At 43.0% G+C, this 21,747-nt stretch overlaps 2 long non-coding RNA genes and 1 pseudogene across 2 annotated transcripts; all 3 read right to left on the bottom strand.

The window, feature by feature from the left end:
* Window positions 1-1,533: 1,533 nt before the first annotated feature.
* LOC136481747 (uncharacterized) lies at window positions 1,534-2,708 on the bottom strand. Its single transcript, XR_010764836.1, has 3 exons — window positions 2,562-2,708; window positions 2,157-2,210; window positions 1,534-1,929 (listed from the first exon to the last, which is right to left on the bottom strand). It is a non-coding gene; the product is annotated as an uncharacterized lncRNA (long non-coding RNA).
* A 406-nt stretch (window positions 2,709-3,114) lies between these two features.
* Window positions 3,115-3,970, bottom strand: LOC136484411 (uncharacterized). Its single transcript, XR_010765934.1, has 3 exons — window positions 3,898-3,970; window positions 3,778-3,815; window positions 3,115-3,249 (listed from the first exon to the last, which is right to left on the bottom strand). It is a non-coding gene; the product is annotated as an uncharacterized lncRNA (long non-coding RNA).
* A 1,824-nt stretch (window positions 3,971-5,794) lies between these two features.
* Window positions 5,795-10,281, bottom strand: LOC136481746 (uncharacterized; annotated as a pseudogene).
* Window positions 10,282-21,747: the final 11,466 nt, after the last annotated feature.

Here is a 21,747-nt window from a genome sequence, read left to right as displayed (position 1 = left end):
ATACTATTGAAACATACTTATAGAGTCATTGCAACATCTAGATGAAACCCATGAAACATGCGTATGAAACAGCTGAAACATTTGCAACATACATCTAAACAGATGAAACATGTGAAAAATACACTTGAAACATATGTGTGTAGCCGTTACAACATATGCAACATCAGATCATTTTGCAACATCAAGATGAAACACATGAAACATACAGATGAAATGCATGAAACATACGTATGAAACAACTGAAACTCTGGAAACATATACTTGCAACATACTTATATAGCTACTGCAACATATGCAACATATAGATAAAAACACTTGGAAACAACTTTCTGAAACACACATGAAACAAACACATGGCACCACTAGTAGCCATGGCCTACCTAGTAGGGAACTGCAGTAGCTAGCAAGCGGCACTCGAGTGTAGTGGAGAGAAAGGATGGTGGTAGGCAAGCGGCTGGGCGTGGTGAAGAACGCCGCGCCGGAGCAGTCGTCGTGGACCACGCCACATCGGCTCGAAGAACTCGGCGGCGAGTAGTGAGTGGCGGTGGGGAGATAGGAAAGCAGGCGATGGCGCTCGGGCACGGCAGCGCGGTTGCGGTGGAGCAAGCCGCGGCAATGTGGGCGCGGAGAGTTGGTTTGAGAATGGATGGGGAAACAACGGCGATTAGGGAATAAGGTGAGAGCGGCGATTTTTTATTTTTATTTCCGTTCGAATGTCAGTGTTGTCTATTGGGCTGTTCGGGCGTCGAGACCCACCAACACACGTCCAGACAAAACGGACGCCCTACCCACACCATTATCGTTAATAATTTGTGAACTTTCTCCAAAAGAGGTTTGTATAGGGGCGTTTAATTTGAAGCTTCAATTTTCAGCCACCGTCGTTTAGTGTACAATTTGTTTGAAACTGACGTTAAATCAATTTATTATTGCTTTATGAGTAGAAATCAATCTCAAAACTTGGTTGCATCCCAGAAGTTTTGCCATTCGTTGGCAGACGAATACCATTTTTTTTAGTCTAATATGTCAAACTGACGTCATATTTGCTCCTTGCATTGAATGAACGCAGGGTGAAAGCGGCGGTGCATGCGCCACAACGGCGGTGGTGAAGGGCGGCCACCTCCCACCTCTACGTCGCGCACGTCGGCGACTGCCGCGCCGTGCTGAGCCGCGACGGCGCTGACGGCGGACCACACCTGCGCCCGGGAGGAGGAGCGGGAGCGCATCGAGCGGGAGGGTGGCTACGTGAGCCGCAGTGGCGGGTGCAGGGCAGCCTCGTGGTGTCGCGCGCGTTCGGCGACGGCGCGCTTAAGCGGTGGGTCATCGCCGAGCCGGCTGTCACCAGGGTGGCCCTCGTCGCCGGGTGCGAGTTCCTGGTCACCGTTTTGTTTGTGCGTATATTGCACGAATTTTACATCACTCAAAAGTGTTCGATGTTTGACAGCGATGCTGGGTAACAGTACTTGGCAATATCTTTTTCGAACATCAATATACACAATGTTATAGCAAAGGTTCACGCAGAACTTGGGTCAGCACTCATATTGACATGAAAAGGAATACAGGAGAGTGCATGCCAGATTAGTGGAAGAAATATAGCAATATTTACACAACACAACACGCTAGGATTATAACAGAAACCACAAACACAACACGCTTGGATTATAGCGGGGAGGGAAACGTAGTTAAACAGCATCTGTACTTCAAAACTGATTAGTGGAAGGAATATTGGCTAAGTGCGGCAAAGATGCTATGATAGCCAACTTTACATTTCTTTTACATGTAGAATAAATATACAACCCCACATTTCGTTTACACTGGGGAAAAGCTGTGTAGATGGAGCCCTGTACAGTAGACTACACATATGAACAAGCCTGTGTAACAGTGCAGTGTAAGGAATGGATTGCTGAACCCAAATGGCCACCATGTTGACAGCTGCAGAAAACAGAGTTTTGCCCATCAGAAAAAAAGCAGAAACAGGACAAAAAAACCTTTCAAGATCACAAGGCCACACCTGGCGTTAGCTAGCTGGCCTTCACAGGATCAATGGATGTAGAGTTCTAACCATGAATAGAAGACAGTGCAAGATTTATATGTCTAGGCTGGGAAAACACAAGAGGTGATAAGTACACCCCCAAACTGACAAACATCAAACCATTTACCTAGAGCCTCGCAGCGGCAAATGTAGTTTGTATAATGGCTGCATCCTGCTGAACCTATATAAGTTGGAGAACCGTGGATCCAAAATTGCAATGTAGAATGGACAGGACATCAGCTCAATGGAAATTGGAGAACCGACAATGCAAAACTGGAACATAAAAAAGGTGTCACAAGGACACACCTATCTAACATGACCATCCTACAATATTCATTGGTGAGGTAGCTGCGGAGCAAAACAATGTAACTTTGCAATAGTATGGCTAAATCATACAAAGTCAGCATCTGGAGACAGAAAATTACATAATTTCAATTCACTAAGATATCCTTGGCATGGTATCATACCATTAATATTATTAGTTGGATATCTGATTTTAGCATTTTTATGAGTCACCTGACATTATAGTTACCTTGCTAAGTGTCCATCAGACTCCCAACAATGAGAACAATGATTGTCTTCAATCCTGCAACAAAATAACAAATGGAACATGCTCAAACTATCACCAAACCATGAACAGACCATACTTGTACTAATCCCGCAATTGTAAGTAGCTATGTGGAAAAATCACATTGTCAACAAAAGTTTACCTCAACATCTCTAATTATGTTCTTATAACCTTGATAGAGTTTACTGTCCCATCTTTCAATGTGCAATGGTGCAAACTTTGGTTTCCTTGCTAGGGTTCCAAGATACTGACCAAGAATGGAAGCTTGATCTACCATTTGGCACACCATTTTCATCGGTCTCCACAATCACCTTTCCTCCACGTGACTGTAACAAATCTGTAACTCTGAAATCCCCTAGAATCAGACGTACTTCTCCATTTAGCCCTGGTTGTAATGAAAAATAATGTTATATTGATTTTTGACATATTATACATATGCAGATGTGTGGGGGAAAAACAAACTTACATCTTATCCTAATTGGGCTTTTACGTCGTTGAGGTAATCCAGGTAAAACGTTTTCAATCTCTTGTGGACCCTCTAAATTGTCCTCAGTGTCCTGCCCATTGTCAATATTACCACCCTGCACAGGTTCTGCATTCTGATCGTCAAGGTTCAAGTTTCGTAGTCGCCGAGGCCCTCTCGCCATGAGTTCTTTGGTAAAGAGAAACGTTAAAAATCAGAAGTGGATGAAGAATAGTTGAAATTAATTTAGTGCAGCATTTTCTTGTGAAAACATTAAACAAATAAGCCGGACAACTTTCTGATGCAGGTTCAGGGTTAAGCCACAGGTCATACCCATGGTTGAAGATACTGCCGTATTATCAATCTGTTTTTAGGGCACCAATATAAAATCATGGTGGACAAATATGATCTAGGGCACAGTGGTAACTACATTTGATCAAAGGTGAGTCCAGTTCATAACTATAAAGACTGGAACGTATGGAAGGAACAGAGTAACTGCTTCTAAACAAATTGAACCTGAGTAGTCTGAACCTTGTGTGCATAACAAATGGAGGCAAATTTAACAAAATCATTCATACAAATTTCCATAAGATGAGAAACAATTCCCCCATAGCAACTAGCACGTGAGATCAAATCATGCCCCATGGTTGTTTTGCCCCAAAACCAATCATACTTGTGGGGTACTGGGGAAGAAGATGCAAGAGCGGGAGTACTTACCGAGAGAAAGACCAGAGAAGGATCGAGAACCTTTTAGGCTGAGATTCAAAATGGAGATTGAAAACAGAAATTAGCTGAGGACGGAAAGAGAACAGCTAATGGCACAAATGAGGACCGTACCTTCACTGCACAGGACGCCGCTACGAACTGCCAAAGTGGGGAGACGTGGGGATGAGGGTGAGGCGGCTGGGCGGCGTGAGATGCCAGATGCCTAGCAGATGATAAACGGGAGTTATCTGAGGTTTCGTGATTTATTTACCGCTTTCCATTTGAGATCTGCGTGGAGTTATCTGAGAGGACGGGAGTATTTTATTTTGCCGCCGAATATTGTGCCGCGGAACGTTTGCTGGGGAGAAAGAGAGCTTTTTTTTTTTTTTGCCGTGGTTATTTCCCGCCTAACATTTACTAGGAGAAAATAACAAATGAAAAGTGGAGAAAGATTAGTAGATAAAAAAATAGATGACATTTAAGACGCTGAACCCCATTTCATATGACGACACATTTATTTTGGAAGGATGTGAGTATTTTATTATTTTTACAACGATTATAATAGTAAAAGAAACTATACACCATTGGTTTTAATGCAACAAATTGGACAAATATATGATACGTCAAAAGTATTTTGATAAAAGATCCAACAATACATCTCATTTTACTTAACAAAATATTTAAATAAATATTCCTAGTCAAAGTGCCAAAATAAAAGTTAAAGTATACAATTACTTTAAAATGAAGGTTAAGAAGCTCCGATGGCATCCACTATATTAGGGCATATTAGTATTCTCATGTGTAAATTTTAGTTGTCTACCTATGAAGGAATCAGGGTTGGAGGCGTCAGCTACTCGGGAGGAGAGCTTCGGCTCGAGGAAGTCAGATCCAGATGAGCGCTCGTCCCACATCTGAACACCCAAGTGAGCTCTCCCCGCCGGCCTGTAGTTTTAGCCCGGCCCAAGCACGGCCTGCCTCGGTATTGTGCGGGCCCAGGCCGTGCCTGGCACGCAACCCAGGCACGCGGGGCTGGCACGGCACGACCCGCATTTTAGTGACAGGCCCGGTGGCGGCCCGGTGACCACCCTAGCCTCGGCCTTCTAACAGCCCACCAAGGCCACTAGTATATCACTAGCCTCCTTCCTATGCACACTAACGGCTAACCCTACCCTCTGCCGCCCAATCCACGCCGCACAATCTCCACTCGCGAAGTCGCGAGCCACATGCCCACGAGAGGTAGCAATAGCGCTTTCCCTCTCCTCCCGACCCTCTCTCAGTCTCTCTCTCTCTCTTTATCTCTCTCTATTCGCTTCCGCAGTCGGCTCTTCCCTCCTTTCTCCCACTGGGTCATGACGCCCCATCCCTTGAGCGAGCCGTGAGGCTCCAGCCGCTCTTTTGTGGTGTGGAGGCGGGGTCGCGCGAAGCGGCGACGTGGAGGCGCGGTCCGGAGATCTAGAGCACCGTCGCCCCAGCCCCGACCCTTGAGCTTTGAGCGCACCGCCCTCCACCAAGCAAAAGGAGAGCCAGTGCGTCCTCCACGTATCCGGCCCGACCACGGTGGAACCGCCAGCTACTCAGCGTTCTCCACGGAGCCGGCGTGCCCTCCCCTCCTCCGCTAGCTACTTCACCGCGTCCTCCAGGGGCGAGCTCACCGGCGGCCGCTGCCACCTCCAGGCCTCGCCTTCCCCTCCTCTTTGTTCTCATTTGGTGGGCCTCGGGCCGGCCTGGCCTGCTAAAAAGGTCGTGCTTTCTGGGCCAGCCCGGCACGGAAAAGGGCCCAACAGGCCGTGCTTGGGCCGTCGGCCAGGCACGAAGCCCAGGGCGGCACAGCCCGGTGGCACGCCGGGCCCTGCGGGGCCGTGCCTGGCATGGGTCCGTGCCGTGCCATGCCGTGCTGGCCCATTGCCCATCTATAGAATCTGGGAGTCTTTCAGAGAGTTGAGGAATTCATAGTTCAGTAGCGTCAATCATCTAGATACAAGCACACAGAAAAATAAGTATATTCATTTAACAAATAACGTGCCTTTTATTGCTACCTTCCACTTCGATCACATCAGTGATACATTCCAGAGTTGAACTAAAAAGGTAAACAATAAAAAGGAAAAAAATAAAGCATAGTGTAACTAAGAAAAATAGTGCACCCAATTCATGTGATGCAGACAGACACTGTTCACAACAAATGAAACCAAAACATTGACGAAGGTCTGAACAAAATGATCTGGAACGCCAGTACATGACTGCACCATGTCCCTCATCTACTTCATTTGCTGATACTTCAGTACCCATGTCGAAAAGATCTCGTGGTGTAACACTCACCACTACATTCCATCCTTTAGCTTTTGGGTCTTCAACATAAAAGACTTGCTGCACTTGTGAAGAGAAGACAAAAGGCTCATGCTCTAATTTTTCTCCAGTGTGTATTCTTCGACAAAAGTTCACAAGAGTGAATCCAAATTCATCTTTTCGTAAACCAGCACGATGATGGACATAATACCAGTCACATTTGAAAAACACTACCTTGAAGTCTCTGTATGACAATTCTACTATATCTGATAATCTAACATAATAATTAACACCATCATCTGCAATGTTGACTACACCACTATTTTGCGTCAAGCGTGCAACCTCACGACTCATGGTGTGGAATCTGAAACCATTAATAATATAACCATTGTATCGTAGACCACATTTGCTCAGTTTTTCAGCTAGTGCTCTGACCTTTTTAGTGATCCCCGGTCCATCATCAAGTAGAACCTGTACATAAGGAAATAATTACATCCATCCTATTGAACTTATGGTATAAACATCATTTTCTGCTGTACCTTCTGTTCCAACCAGTCATGAAAGCGTTCATTAATCAACTTCTCTACCATAAAAGGTGTTAAGCTAGTTGAGGGACTAAGTCTGCTTTTCTCCTCATCCAAAAAAATTCTACAATAATAGAATCAACCGTATAGTGTCATGTAATCAGTTCATGAAAAATAAAATAAACAAGAGATAGCTATAGTGCACACCTGCTAAAAATTTCAAGTTCATCACAGTGGCGCAAGATGTATCGATGTGCTTGAACAAGAAGCTGATTGCTACATTGGGCAACAATGCTAGCTTTTCCAATTGATTCCCCTGCACTATCAAATAGGTACATGTCTTTTATCTTGTCTGAAACTTCAGGGTTTCGGGATGGTCTAGTAAATCATGTAGTTCCTTCAATGAATCTCGAACAGAAGGTCATGCATTCTTCATTTCGATATCCTTCAGCAATTGAACCTTCTGGGTGAGCTCTATTCTTCACAAGTGCCTTTAGCCGAACAAAATATCTAAATGCAATTAAGAGCACACATTAGTTCTCAATATAATTGAAGAATGAACAATCAAAAGATGAAGAAATACCTCTCTAGTGGGTACATCTACCGGTAGTGCACAGGACCACCAAGTTTTGCTTCTTCTACCAAGTGCACCAACAAAGGCACACTTATAGTAAAAAATGACGGAACAAAAGTTCTCTCCATGTTACAAAGTGTCATCACGATACTGTCTTGAAGCTTGTCAAGCTCAAACACATCTAACACCTTGGAGCACAATTTTTTGAAGAAATTAGATAATTCAGTAATTATTTTCATGACATCTTTGCTTGGGTAACAAGATCGAAGAGCCACGGGAAGAATGTCATGTAGCAAAACATGATTATCATGACTTTTCAGTCCACTCAGCTTGCAGTCCTTCATGTTGACACACCTAGAAAGGTTAGATGCATAGCCATCAGGGGTTCTAATGTTCTGGATTACTGAACAAAGAATCTCCTTTTGTTCTCCGGACATTGTAAAAGGTGCATCAGGTATAGTTTGATTTCCTTCATCATCTTCCACTGGATGAAGTTCTTGCCAATATCCAAGTTCCACTAGATCTAGGCGTGCATCAAGGCCATCCTTTGTTTTAGGATACATATTCAATAAAGTCGCAATTAAATTCTCAGATACAATTTTCTCTATGTGCATGACATCTAGATTGTGTCGTAATTTATTCTTTTCTCAATATGGTAGCTTGAAAAATACTGACCTCTTTTTCACCCAATCTTCTGGTTTCTTCTCTTTCTTACCATCCTTCGATTTCTTCGTGCTTTCTCCTCTTTTACGCTTGCATTGCTGATGGTTTCCATCTTGTCTTTTGGTGTTTTTCTGTTTCTTTTTGCCTTTACTCTTTGCAATGCAGACCTTCTTCCCTAACACAAACTCTCTGCCTTCTACCAGTTTTAGAACAGAAGTGCCACTCATTGTTTCAGGTGCAAGTTCAGTCTCTCTGGAACCATCAAATTTGGTCTTTTCCTTTCGATATTTGTGATCATGTGGCAACCATCGACGATGACCCATATAGCACATCTTCTTACTTTTATTTAGGGAAAATGATTTTGTTGATACACCACAAGAAGGACATGCATATTTACCACCTGTGCTCCAACCATATAAGTAGGCCAAAGTAGGAAAATCATTTAAAGTCCACAATAGTGCAGCTCGGAGAGGAAATTCTTTCCGTGTACAAGCGTCTTTTGTTTGCACTCCCACAACTCTAGGAGCTCATCGATCAATAGTTCCAAATATACATCAATATCATTCCCTGGAGAACTTGGTCCAGGAATGATCATTGACAAAATACAAGATGTTGGATTCATGCAAATCCAAGGTGGTAAGTTATAAGGAATGAGCATCACAGGCCAAGTACTGTGTTTCGCACTACAGTTCTAAAAAGGGTTAAATCCATCACTTGCAAGACCAAGGCGTACATTGCGAGCATCTGCTGCAAAATCGGGGTTTCTATCATTAAAATCTTCCCAAGCTTTACCATCAGCTGGATGTCGCAGTTTTTCGTCCTTTGTACGGCCCTCATCATGCCATCGCATGTCATTTGAAGTTTGTTAGTGGCAAATAACCTTTGGATCCTTGGTATCAATGGAAAATAGCGCAATACTTTTGCTGGCTTCCTTTTCCTTTTGTGGTTAGCCAAAGAACCACTTTTCTCATCATCTTTCCAATGAGAGCTTTGACACACATGACAATACTCTTGTTTAGCTCTATCACCTCGAAAAAGCATGCAATCTTTAGGGCAAGCATGGATTTTCACATAGTTAAGACCTAAACCACAAATAATCTTTTTTACCTCATAATGTCTTTGTTAGATTTGCCTCAGGTGGAAATGCATCAGATAGTACACCAAGTAGATTTGTAACAGACTCTTGTGTCCAACCATGTAAGCACTTTAGGTGATATATGTTGACTAAAAATGACAACTTACTAAATGTTTCACAGCTAGGGTACAACCTTGTGTGTGCATCCTTCAAGAAGCATATCTTGTTGTTTTCTAGCAGTATCATTTTGTACATGATTGACATCCTCAGGTACATTATGTTCCATATTTCCACAATCAGACTGACCATCACCTAGTTTGGCTTCAGACATGCTTGATAGACATTCATAGTTTGCTGGCATAGCAAATACAGCTTGTAGCATTCCTTGCATGTCATCCAATCTTCCATGTCCATCGACTGTTGCAGTCCTTAGGACACCCGGAGTAGGCAGATTCTCATTGTTATCTGGCAAATGAGCAAATGCAAATGATGGTGGGTCATACTCCTCTCCATGGTGATTCCATATTGTATAACCCTGAAGTATACCATCACAATTTAGGTGTGTCTCAACTGCTTCACGATTTTGGGTTACTCTGTTTTCACAATTGTTGCAAGGACATGATATCTTGCTATCAGGTGGAAGGTCATGGAAAGCAAAAGACAAGAATTGGTCGACGCCATCTTTGTAAGTAGGGTCCCGTCTTGGTTTACTCATCCAACTTCGATCCATTCCATTAGGATGATCTGCAATAGAGAACAAAATCAGTATTTAGTTAGTATGTCATATTGTAGTTCAAATGAATTTATCTCAATCGCTAGTCACATATGTCTATACTTTGGCATTTTACAAAAATTCTAGCACAACTGGCAATGAAGATTTGAACCTAATGCCCTTATATGCATGACATGCCTTATGCAATAAACTTTGTATTTAAACATGAGAATGGTAAGCAATCTAAACAGGACCAACTAGCACATATGTCAGGAATTATTTGCTACTGCATGGATGGTAGATTTATGGAACCTTGTGACTGCAATTAGCCGCCGAGGAACAGAGTGCCTGACGGAGCTGCAGGCGGAGGGTGTTCAGATGACCTGGGGACGCAGCGGCCGGGCGTCAGGGACTTCGAGGTCGACAACTATGCAGGTGCCTGCTGCGTCGGACGACCGGAGAGCGGCGTGTCTACGGCCCCTGCGAGCAGCCGCAGCCGTCGAGCTGGGGTGCAGTGGCGGCGCCCCTGCCCCCTGCGATTGTGTCGAACCCTTGGAGCAGGACTGCAGTGGCGGAACCCAGCCCGAGAGTAGGTCATGGTCTGCGGATCTTTTGTCGCTGGAACAGAACGGCACCACAGCAGCAGTCCGGCGAGCAGCGCCGTGCCGCCGTGTGCAGCAGATCCAAGCCGATGTGGGCAACGGGAGAAGGAACAGAACAGAGATAGGGATTTGATTTGAGTAATTTATTTTACTGGGGTGTTTGGTTCTTTAGTCGCTTCTAAAATTTATGTCACATCAAATATTTAGATACTAATAAGGAATATTAAATATAGATTAATTATAAAACCAATTACATAGATGGAGACTAATTTGCGAGACGATTTTTTAAGCCTAATTAATATGTCATTAGCGCATGTTTACTGTAGCACCAGTTGTCAAATCATGGGCTAATTAGACTTAAAAGATTTGTCTCGCAAATTAGTCGCAAGTTGTGTAATTAGTTTCGTAATTAGTGTATATTTAATACTCCATGCATGTGTCCAAATATTCGATGTGACAGGAATTTTAGGAGGGACTGCAGTAACCAAACAGGACCTTAGTGCATATATACCTTAACAAGGATATAATAAATGGTGTACAAACAAAGATACGTATGTGGTTATCTGGTAAAGTGGTTAGTTTTGTTTCATGGGATCTTGAGTTCAAAACTTACACAATTTTTTTTAATATTTATTTTGTAAGCCACTCATATTTCATTTGGATTTTTAATAATTCTAAGCCATTCATAGTTCATTTATTTCAGATTTTTTTCAATAATCTATAAGCCACCTATATTTGATTCTTTTGGATTTTGAATAATTTATAAGCCACTCTTATTTCGTGAGTCATGTTAAATAAAACATATCCAAAAGTGCATCACGTAACACTTGATGCTTTTCTTAAATGTTTCAGCAATCATGTCTACGAATAGAACTTAGATACGTTTTGTTTAAACGTGTTAACAACAGTATCTGTTAGAGGAGCCACTCAAGACATAGATATTTTTTTTAAACGTGTCAAGAACTGTATCAAACTACGGAATCACCACAGATGTTGATACGCCTACAATAGCGTAGTAACGTAAACGTATCTATAGGGGGTCTTTTCTTGTAGCGGAGGCGTGGCCTCTATGGTATTCACATTGATTGGTTCATTGCGGGGGTATTGGTTGCGCTGTGGTGGCCTCGGAGGTGGGCACGTTTGAGGTTTTAGGGCTTCGATCTTTGAACGGAAGACAACGTTGGATCTGATGTACTTTTCCATGACCTCATGCAGTTTTGCAATGGTTTTCAGTGGCTTTCTTGCGAGCCTTGAGGAGCACGGCCCTGGTCTTACTCCGTTGACTGCTGCTAGGATCACTGCATCATCTGTTATGTTTGGTGTCCTCGCTCTGAGCTAGACGAATCTTCGCCAGAAGTCTCGAAGGGGTTCTCTCTCGGCTTGAGTGCAGGTTAATAATTCCATGGGATTGGTTGCCGAAGGGCTGATACCTTTGAAGTTGTTGCACAGTTTTTCACGAAGGCTCCCCTAGGAATCTATCGAGCCTGCCAGGAGGTTGTTGTACCAGCTTTGAGCAATGTCCCTTGCTATAATTAAGAAGGACTTCGCCATGGTATACTCATCCTCACCTGCTGCACCCACTGCCGCTTCGTAGCTCATTACAAATTGGCGAGGGTCTATGCTTTCGTCATACCTTGGTAGGTTCTGTGGTTTATACTCGGGCGTCTAGTTTTTGGTTTGGAGTATTTGGGTCAATGGGGATTTCGGGTCGTATGGCATTGGCGGAGGTTGGTTTCTGTGGTGTTGTTCTATGGCTGGAGGAATGTATTCTGGGTAGATCTGGTGAAAACGAGGTGGTGGTGGTGGTGGGGGTGAGTTTGGATGGAGCAAAGGTGGATTTGGGTGGAGCGGAGGTGGTAAGTCGTACTATTCAGGTAGATAATTTGGGTTAACTTCGATCGAAGCTAGGTACTCATCCATTTGCCTGAGTTGTTCCCTGGCTTCGTCTACCTTCTTCCTTATCACTTGTAGGAGTGCCTGCCTCTAGTGGGCTTTGACTCGACGTCTTTTCTCCTGGAGCTCCTCATGCATCTGGTTTAGGGCCTCGAGGCCTCTCGCCTCTGCACCTTCATCGTCATCTTCCAGTACGTGGCCGGTTTCTTCTGCCCTGGATGGTTCGGGTTGGGGGTTGGCTTCGGCCTCGGCTGCCATGGCCCCATCTGACTCGAGCTGTGTTCTCGTCGGTTGAGCAGTGGGTTGGAGTATCAGAGCCTAGCTGGCTCCGCTTGTAGAGGTTCCCGTCGTCGGATCTGACCCTCGCGGCGGGGGCGGGTCCCTTTGGGTGTTTCTTCTTGTTGTTGCCATTGTTCTTGAGAAGTGGCAGACTGGGGTCCCCACGGACGGCGCCAACTGTGGGATCACCCCTAGCCACTCGCCCTCGCTGAGGAGCACGGGGAGGGGCCGAGGGTTTCCCAGTGGGAGAGGGACGAGATAAGTAGCGAGGGTAAAAGGGGCGATAAGAAAATATGGATTAAATACTCATTAATTTGACTAGGAAAAATCCAAAATCCCCCTCATACACGTGCGCCCTGGGTTTTTACAGACCATTCCTGGGGACGCGATGTAATTACATTAGGGTTAGACCCATGGGGTGAACGTTATACAACGACCAAGGGTACTGCGATAATCTCCTTTCCTTAGCCAACCACTCCCGGGCCCAATCGCCTTGATGGGGCCATCACTGCTGTCAGGATGGTCCCCTCCCACGGTAGGCGCCAGACCTTCGCGCCTTCCCGGTGAGGGTCCGCCCGCTGTAACCGTCCTGCAACCTCCTCGCCTCGCTCCTCTAGCATGACTGACCTTTGAATGTGCCACCTGAACACACAGATGAAGTATTCTAATCAAGGACACCCTCGTTGCGGGGGTGGTACCCAGGACGAGGGCAGGTCAGTTGAGCCAGCATCGGGTTGAGGGTTAGGGGAAGAGCGGTAACGGGGATACCTCCCCGAATAGGGCTTGCGTGTAAACATTGTTGCTTAGGCCAATATGGTAGAATACAATGTCCAAATGACCCTATAAGACCATTGGAGGGGCCATTTAAACATTATTAAATACTTTATGGGTTATAATATTAGGTTTCATAGTTGAGGGGTTATATAGTCAATTCTTGATATTTTAGGGGATTATGTAGATTTTCAAGGGATATGAATGCAAAATCTAGGGACACTAGTATGGACTCACGTCCCTCCCGAAAACAATATATATTTTTATTAGAAAAATCAAACTTTCTATATTTTACTCCCTTCATCCCAGAAACATGTAAATCTCACTCTATGAGGAGTCAAAGAATATTAAGTTTAGCTAAGTTTATTGAAGTTATTATTATCTACATTTAGATCCCAAAAGGTTTATTATGATAATATATTTCATGATTAATCTAATTATACTTAATACACATCATAAACATTAATATTTATATACATATTTGGTCAAAATTAAGAATTTTTGACTTTTTGGGCAGCGAGATTTACATTCTTTTTGGATGAAGTATACGTAGATACCAGAATTATACAACATTATAAATCGGTATTTTGTTGAGAAACAATGAGAAAAGGTGGTATGGCATGAATCTCAATTTCAGAGCATCTTCATATCCTTCCTACATGCTATGAACAGATATTTTGGTGGAAAACTACCCTACATCAGCTTCTCTAAATGGTCATCCAAATAAAACCATCTTCTATTCTAGATTTTTCGTTAGCAAAAAATAGAATGCGAGAATGGCTCTCTAGAGTGCGAATGAGATATAGAAAACCGTTGGAGAGTGAAAAGATATACAAAGTGATTTTATGCAAATGACTTTCCAAATGATGATTTAGAGAGTGAGATTTAGAAAGACTCTTGGATATGCTCTCATTCTCCAAGATAAAAGTGTGTAGCTATTTTTGTACTCCGTCCATCTTTAGATATATCAATATTCTAAAATTGCCTTAAGTCAAAAAAGAATTTAATTTTGATCGAATTTAAAAAGAAAATAATACTAATTTAGTGTCATAAACCTTAGCGTTCTATTCTACAGATTTAATAAAACTTAATAGGTTTGACTTAAAACAACTAGAATTTAATTGTTCAAAGACGAGGGAGTAATAATGAGCAACACTAATCCTTTGAGATCAAGGACCATACTCCCTCGGTTCCTAATAAATAAATCAATTCATAGTATCCTTGAAAGTCAAACTATCTTAAGTTTGACTAATTTTATAGGAAAGAGTAACAACATCTATAATATAAAATAAGCATATTATAAAAATATATTTTATGATATATCTAATGATATTAATTTAATGTCATAAATCTTGGTTGGGTTTTCTAGAAATTCGGTCAAAATTTAAAAAGTTTGACTTAAGACACCTCTAGAAATCTATTTGTTTAGGGTTTAGTATTGACTGATAAAGCACTTGGACATCACCTGTTAAGTCTCAGATTATTTACGCTCAAGTTAATTATATACATTTCAACGTTAATACTTTGAAATCTAGTATTCTTTTCCGTAGAGAGCAAGCTTATTAGTACTAATTTGTTGGGTAAAGCAGACAAATCTATTTTTCTGTTGGTACTATAAAGTGATTATGTCTCCTCCCTCTAGTTTTCTTGCAGTAGCAAAATGCCTGCCACTGCCGGGCTCTCTGACCGATGCAGTGGGGGCCCTACAGAATCAGCAGGGGAGAATGAAACGGGATTCAACCAAACGTCCAAACCCACGCAAGGTAATAAATAGCGGTGGTAGCGGCCGCAATAGCGGTAGCGTCCCATTGCTGCTACCCCTATGAGGTAGCGTTCTAAACTTTGCAGCATGTAACTTTGCGGCCGTAATTTTGAATAGCAAGCGATATTACGAGCTGCAATTGCACGTAGCAGGCCGCAATAGCGTGGAAACAAATAATATATTTCTTTACAAACTCTTAATGTGATAATTTAATGCGTGGAACACCATGTTTGTTTTATTAATTTAAATGTGAGACATCAGTTCTTTGAGTGCAATTAAATGTCTATTTATACTCATTATTTATGATATATGTATTTAAAATTATGTGAGATTATCAAGTGCCGCTATTGGACTTATCATCCGCAATATCGCTATCCGTAATCTGCTGCCTCAACGTCAATCCGCTACCAACCCACTATACGCTATTTATTGCCTTGAACCCACGCCTCGTGTCTCCCTCGCCCAATCATTTCTCTCGTGCACTATTTCTACTGCCTCAAACGCGTGCCGTTTTCTCTCGGCGAGGCCAGCACCAGCTCCAACGCTTCTCTTCGCACGGGCCACGGGACGCAGCGGCGACAGGCGTGCGCCTTCATCCCAACACCACGCGGCGTGGACGGCAGCGGCGCCACGTCCTCGATTTCTCCACCCACCCAGCGGTGGCACGAGCGGGACGGCTGCGCCTTGGACATCTCTGCGACTCCAGTAGACATCTCTATGCGGGGGACGGCTACAATCCAGGTTAGCCTTCTCTTTTCCACCTTCTCGGTTTCTCCCCCGGTGGCGCCAGCAGGCTGCGCGCGGCTCTACGTTCTCTGGCTCCTTCTCTTTTCCATCGCAATTTTTTCTCTAGTTGCTGATGTCGTGATGGTCCACTGGCTGCTTGCAGTGTGTCGGGGGAGCACGAGTAGATCGGCCTCCATGGTTTTGATATATCCCTCGTCTATCTCAACAACATGACAACGGCTAAAAAGTATCTGTATCTTGCTCCTCTATAAGTATTTATTTCCCTTTGTCCCATCTAGTAAAAAGGAGTTCATATTTAGCACAACCCATACAAATTGTGACACGTGTTAGCTTTCATGCATTGCTGCACCCGCGATCACACCCACTATTTTGCCACCCTACCACTCCCACGTGCTATCTGTCATCTATGTATGTTTGTGTTCTCGAATATGTTTTTAGTTTCACTTTGGTTCCTACAGAATCGTCTAGTTTACTAGTAATAAAAAAGGTTCATTTTTTTTGTATTTAGCCATTCAATTTATAGATGGCCTTTTAACCTTTAAGTGAACCAAGCTGGTATAATCTTCAGTTTGGTCTTTTATCGGTTCAACCGCAGGTCCGATCAAGTCATAATAATTACTCCCTCCGTTCCAAAATAGTTGACGATTTAGGATTCAAATTTGTCCCTAAATAATTGTCATTCTCACTTTCCAATGCATCTTTCTCTTATTAGAGTATCTAAAAAAACATTTGGTAAATTGATGATATTGGGACAAGGGTCCCGACCGGTGTTGAGGGTAGAGGGCTTCTTGGTGGAGGCTAGCTGGAAAAGGCCGCTCGGTGAAGGTTTCATGTGGGGGGCACGAGGGTCTCATGCGGAGGTCCCTGGACAAAGGTCCTAGGGCGAAGGCCCATGGAGGGAACACACTAGGGTTTTCAAAGTTAGAATGGGAGAGAGAGAGCCACCTTGCCCTCATGCTCTTGGCATTATATAGGCAACGACCATTTACATTTGACCCCTTGGTGGGGGAGAATTTCATAAGCAACTACACTAAAATCCTATTGGGCCTTTTAAGGGGGAGTTGACACATATTCCATATGGGCTCCCCCAACAGTGGCCCCTTAGCTACTAGGTTATGGTTAGTACTATATAACCTACACTAGTAGAGAAACGACCTTTCATCCCATGGCCAAAAAGTATTTAGTCCCGGTTTAAAAATTACAATCGTGGCTAAAGAGAGGACCGGGCCTTTAGTCTCGGTTTGTAATACAAACTGGGACTAATTCTACCCTTTAGTCCCGGTTGTAACGGTTATCGAGGTGTGTCAGAGGCACGTCAGTGCGAGAATCTTTAGTACCGGTTTGAGACATGAACCCAGACTAAAAGTGTGACTTTTAGTCCTGGTTTGAGACACGAACCTGGACTAAAGGTACCGTTAGTCCCGGTTTATGACTCAAACCCGGACTAAAGGTGTCTCCAAACTGAATTTAAAAGGAAAGCGTATCTTATCTAAGTTAGATGTGTGGTGGTAGGTGAGATGGACACACGTGCAAGAACTGAAGTGGGAGGTCGTAGGTTCGAATCTCCATAGCTGCAACTTTTTTTACCCAATAAACACCTCTACTCCCGGTTGGAGGAACCGAGACTAAAATTCAAGACCTTTAGTCCCGATTGCATAGTCCCGGTTCCAAAACCGAGAATAAAGGAGGTTGAGAACCGGGACTACAGCTAGGCTCTCTACTAGTGCTAGTAGATGTTCATACAAGAAGTGGCACAATACAACTCAAATCTTGGTTGTGAGGATCGTCCTTCGCAACCTGTACGTGCGTGCCTTGCTAAAAACTCCATCCCAAAAAAACCCTATGGGAAAAAAGGGCATGGAGAAAAGAGCATGCGCACGACTCTAACCTATACATGTTCTAATTCGTGAGGCTTTTAGCTCCAAGTGCCTTGATCTTCTGGATGTCTTCATCTTTGGCCTTTGGCTCCTGCTGCTGCTTCTGTAACTTGGTTCATCTGCTTTGCTCAGCACTCAGGCCTTCATCTCTAGGACCTTATCGATGCACAGTTCTTTGTCTCCAAGGCCTTTGCCTCCGGTATCTTCTCGGTGTGCAGGTATTTGTCTCTATGGCCTTCTTGATGCGGGAGCCTTCGCCTCCGGGTCTTCTTAGCGTGGAGGTCTTTATCTCTGGGTCTTCTTGACGTGGAGGTCTTCATCTCTAGGTGTTCTTAGTGTAGAGGTCTTCGTCTCTGAGATGAAGACCTACACGCTCTCCCCTCTCACTCATTTGCAAATCTTATCATCAACTCTACTCTCTTTACTCCCTTAACCTGTTCAGAACGCAAGTTTCCAACAGATGAGTTTTCCAAGTGGCTAAAAAAAGTTAGAAGCATATTTGTTGGGTTCATCCAATAATTTCAAAAATCTCGAGTCTAAAATATATAATATAATTTTACATGAGGAACCATGTACTATTTCTAAATTATCTAACCACTTTTATATATTCTTTCTCTCTTGCACATTTGCATTAGGAAACCTTTCCTGCTCTTTATTATTCTTTCCAACGTCCTTCTACATTTAGATTGGTTGATGGATACACACGTCTTAGGTGCACAGTTATATCCTTGCCATCGACCGCGTGGTATTTTAGTCTTTTTCCTTCTACATTGGTCTCTGTGAGAGAGTATAAAATGTCAAGCATTATAGGAGGGAGGGAGTATGCCTAAGCACTCATGTAGCATGGTTGTTTCCTGAATTGTAAAGACTTAATTTGAAAACACATACTAGGAGAAGGGGTGGACCTGGGCTAGGAAACCCCACTACCATCATGTAATTTGAGCTCACAAACATCATGCCCAATTACTTTCCATTAAGGCCCTGTTGATGGAAATCGCAACCTAGTCAACGCCAGCATGCAGAATCGCTTGCTAGCTATCCACTAGACCCGCTCCCCTATGTTGAATTGGCCCCCATGACACTCATTTGTGGCATACTCCAATTTGTGGTACAACGTAATTTATGGAGAGAGGAAGAAATTGGGATTAGGTGCTTAGCTCAACGACTCAGCTACAGTTTAATTGAAGAGAGTCCGAGAATTATTTTGATTAAAAGAAGCTAAGAGAAACGAACTAACGGAGCAAGTATTTTCATTAGTATTTCTGGCATAGGCAAAGTAGCACCCGGTGGGACCCTTACTCAAATTGGAATATTTATTTTGATTTTTCCGACAACCTACCTAAATATAATGGATGGTATAATTAAATATCTTAACTCTTAAAGGTTAGTGTTTTTATATTAAACTGGTTGAGTTAGATATCTAGCATCATGTTTTACAATTTGATGTGTTTATCACTTGTAAAATATCACTTGGATGGCTTTCGATCGTTATAAATGTGATTACAATTGGATTGTTTTCACATGTCAGTTTTCTATTGGCACACGGGTTGTATTGCGGTTGGGTCACGTGTCACTTCTTCATTGGACTAAATGTCATATTTTTATTGGTTCACATGGCATGACCACAATAACCCGTATGTCTTTCTTTTACTCGACCACGTGTCTCGATGCTCTATGTCCGCATGTCAGTATTTTATTGGGCCACATGTCACGCCCTGAGCAACCCACGTTTCTTTTTCTGATTCGACTACGTGGTAGGATGAATTTGTACCACGTATTTTGTTTGTATTAGCCCACCTGCCGTGTCGTGGCTGTTACACGTGTCATTCACTAGTTCGTCCACGTGTTAGATTCTTATTTAATAATGTGCATGTGCTGAATCTACCACGTACACACCAATCATTGCATCAGAGAAAATGATTTCAGATCTACACTGCTGCACAAAATAACTACATGCATAATTATATTGAACTTGAATCAAATAACAACAGTTCAGCTCAGTAACAAACCACTGACAGAGTTCACATATCAGGCCACCAAAATTTCACATCAAAACAGCAAACAACCACATGTTCACTGCATCAACAAGACTGAGAGTTACCAGCGCTTAAGAGCATGATATGCTCACGGAGCTTATTGTACTCCTCCTGTTGCTGTTTCTTGAACTTCTCAAACTCCCTATCAGTGTTTTCTGTCTTCCTCTTTGGTTGATCCACTTATTTGGCGAGGACAACTGAACTTTCCTGATGAGTAGCAAGCCATTCCCGAAGTCTGGAGTAGCTTGTCTTGATACCAACATTCTTCAAAGAAAAGGTGTTCCAGCTGGCCTGGGAGAGGACCTTGGAAGCAATATCAGCAACAGGTTCTGCTCATATAGTTTCCATAGCTTCCTGCGAAAACCAAGGAGTAAACATTAGGAAGAGGACTTAAATTGCAGAACCAAAAGATTATTTTAGTACAAGTAATGCATAGGTCTTCCTCAGCCTATTGCCGATAGAGATTCATAAGCACAATGCATAGGTAACATATTAGCTGTTGTAATATTACAACTTCAAAATGATGGTGCCACTTTAGGCTCCTACTTTTCCTTCTTTTATGCCAATGGCTTCAGCAGATTTCAAGGAAAGCAAATGAAGGTACTTACCACTACTTCTCTTGCAGCATCGCTCAGTCCTGTGTTGCTACTGGTATGGAAGTTGTTGAAGATTCCCACTGCATGAACATCTTTATGAGGTCGATCATGCTCTTCAACAAGCACTTCTTGATCGTGTCCTGCGTCCTTTCTGTTTTTATCCTTCTGTTAAAATTACACATGCCTTTCTGTTGACACAAAAGGCATTGCGTATTTGATATAAAATGAGTAACACAACCATCACTTACATATGCTTGCAAGTGGGCAATATAGGAGTGAGATCCTATAACCTAGTGGCACTTGACTTTTGCACGGTTTTGCTTGTTCTGCTCCGAGACTACCTATAACCACAATTGTGTTAGACTGCAGCACAAGTCACACACACACACACCTTGTTCTCAAAACTTAACCACATGTGGACAAGTGCACACCACTGTGTCATTCATGCAAGACATAGGAGAGGTCTTTCTGATTTCATCAGCGGGGACGCCATTGAAGTAAGATCGCTTGAACCTGTACCGTGTCTACCGTACAACAGACTATAATACACTCGTGCATGCTTCTTTTGTTGCTTCATCTTTGTCATCAATGGCCAGCCTCAACTACAGAAGTGTGAATACAAATTAAATCCATTACTATGTTGGTCAAGGCAAAATTAAATGTCAACAGAGGATATACATACTTACAGATAGCTTGGCCACAAATCCATTGAGAAGTTCGATTCGTTGCTTGTAATGTATCCAGTGCGGGAAAATTGGTACTTGAGACCTGACTACTACACTTGCCTCTGAGGCAAACTTGGCAGCTTGCAATGGATCATGTGTCCTTCTGTTCCCCTTGACAACCGAGATGGGCATCCTTGTTCCCATTGATTGCGTGGTTTTTTGAAGCCCAATCCCCTTAGTTGCTTGCCTCGACTTCCTCACTTTTCTCTGTAATGGTACTACACAATTTTCATACATTCAGATTGTTAGAAAAGTAACATGTATATCAAATAGTGTGGCTTGATTTATAGACATGTCTAAGGTAGTACCAACCTTCACAAGTTTGGTCATTCTGCTGGTGGGGAGGTGGAGTCTCCTCTTCGGCATGGCTAAGGTCATCTTCACATGACCAGTCCCTCACAGGGCTTTGTTCGCCTTGTGCGTGCTAACTTTTGGACCTAGTTGGAACTACAAGATGCTGCAACTCTGCTAGACTAGTTGGCTTCACTCTCTTGGATTGCCATCCCCTAGGACCCATATCAGTGCTGCCTTTTTCCCTGCTGACAGGGACTTCTCTACGGCTTGTTCAACCCACAGTGTGAAATTAGAGAAACAAACTTAAGTGGCAAGCATGTAAAAATTGTTTTGCTATCCACATAGCAAATAATTGAATTGCACTGCTATAACCAACCTCCTCCCATACCAACATGATAAGATAGAACAAGCACCTCAATTGCAAGGGGTACTTGCTCTTCAAAATCTGTATCTGTATCACCATATCCTTGAACACGTTCCCTTGCTTTAAGGAGATATTCTAGATGTCAACATGTAGATCACAAAGGCATTTATTGAATTAACCTTGTACTGAATGTTAACAAAACAGA

The sequence above is a fragment of the Miscanthus floridulus genome, chromosome 9 (genome assembly GCF_019320115.1).
Source record: "Miscanthus floridulus cultivar M001 chromosome 9, ASM1932011v1, whole genome shotgun sequence".
In the NCBI taxonomy this organism is placed as follows: Eukaryota; Viridiplantae; Streptophyta; class Magnoliopsida; order Poales; family Poaceae; genus Miscanthus; species Miscanthus floridulus.
This window is presented reverse-complemented; position numbering and strand designations above follow the sequence as displayed.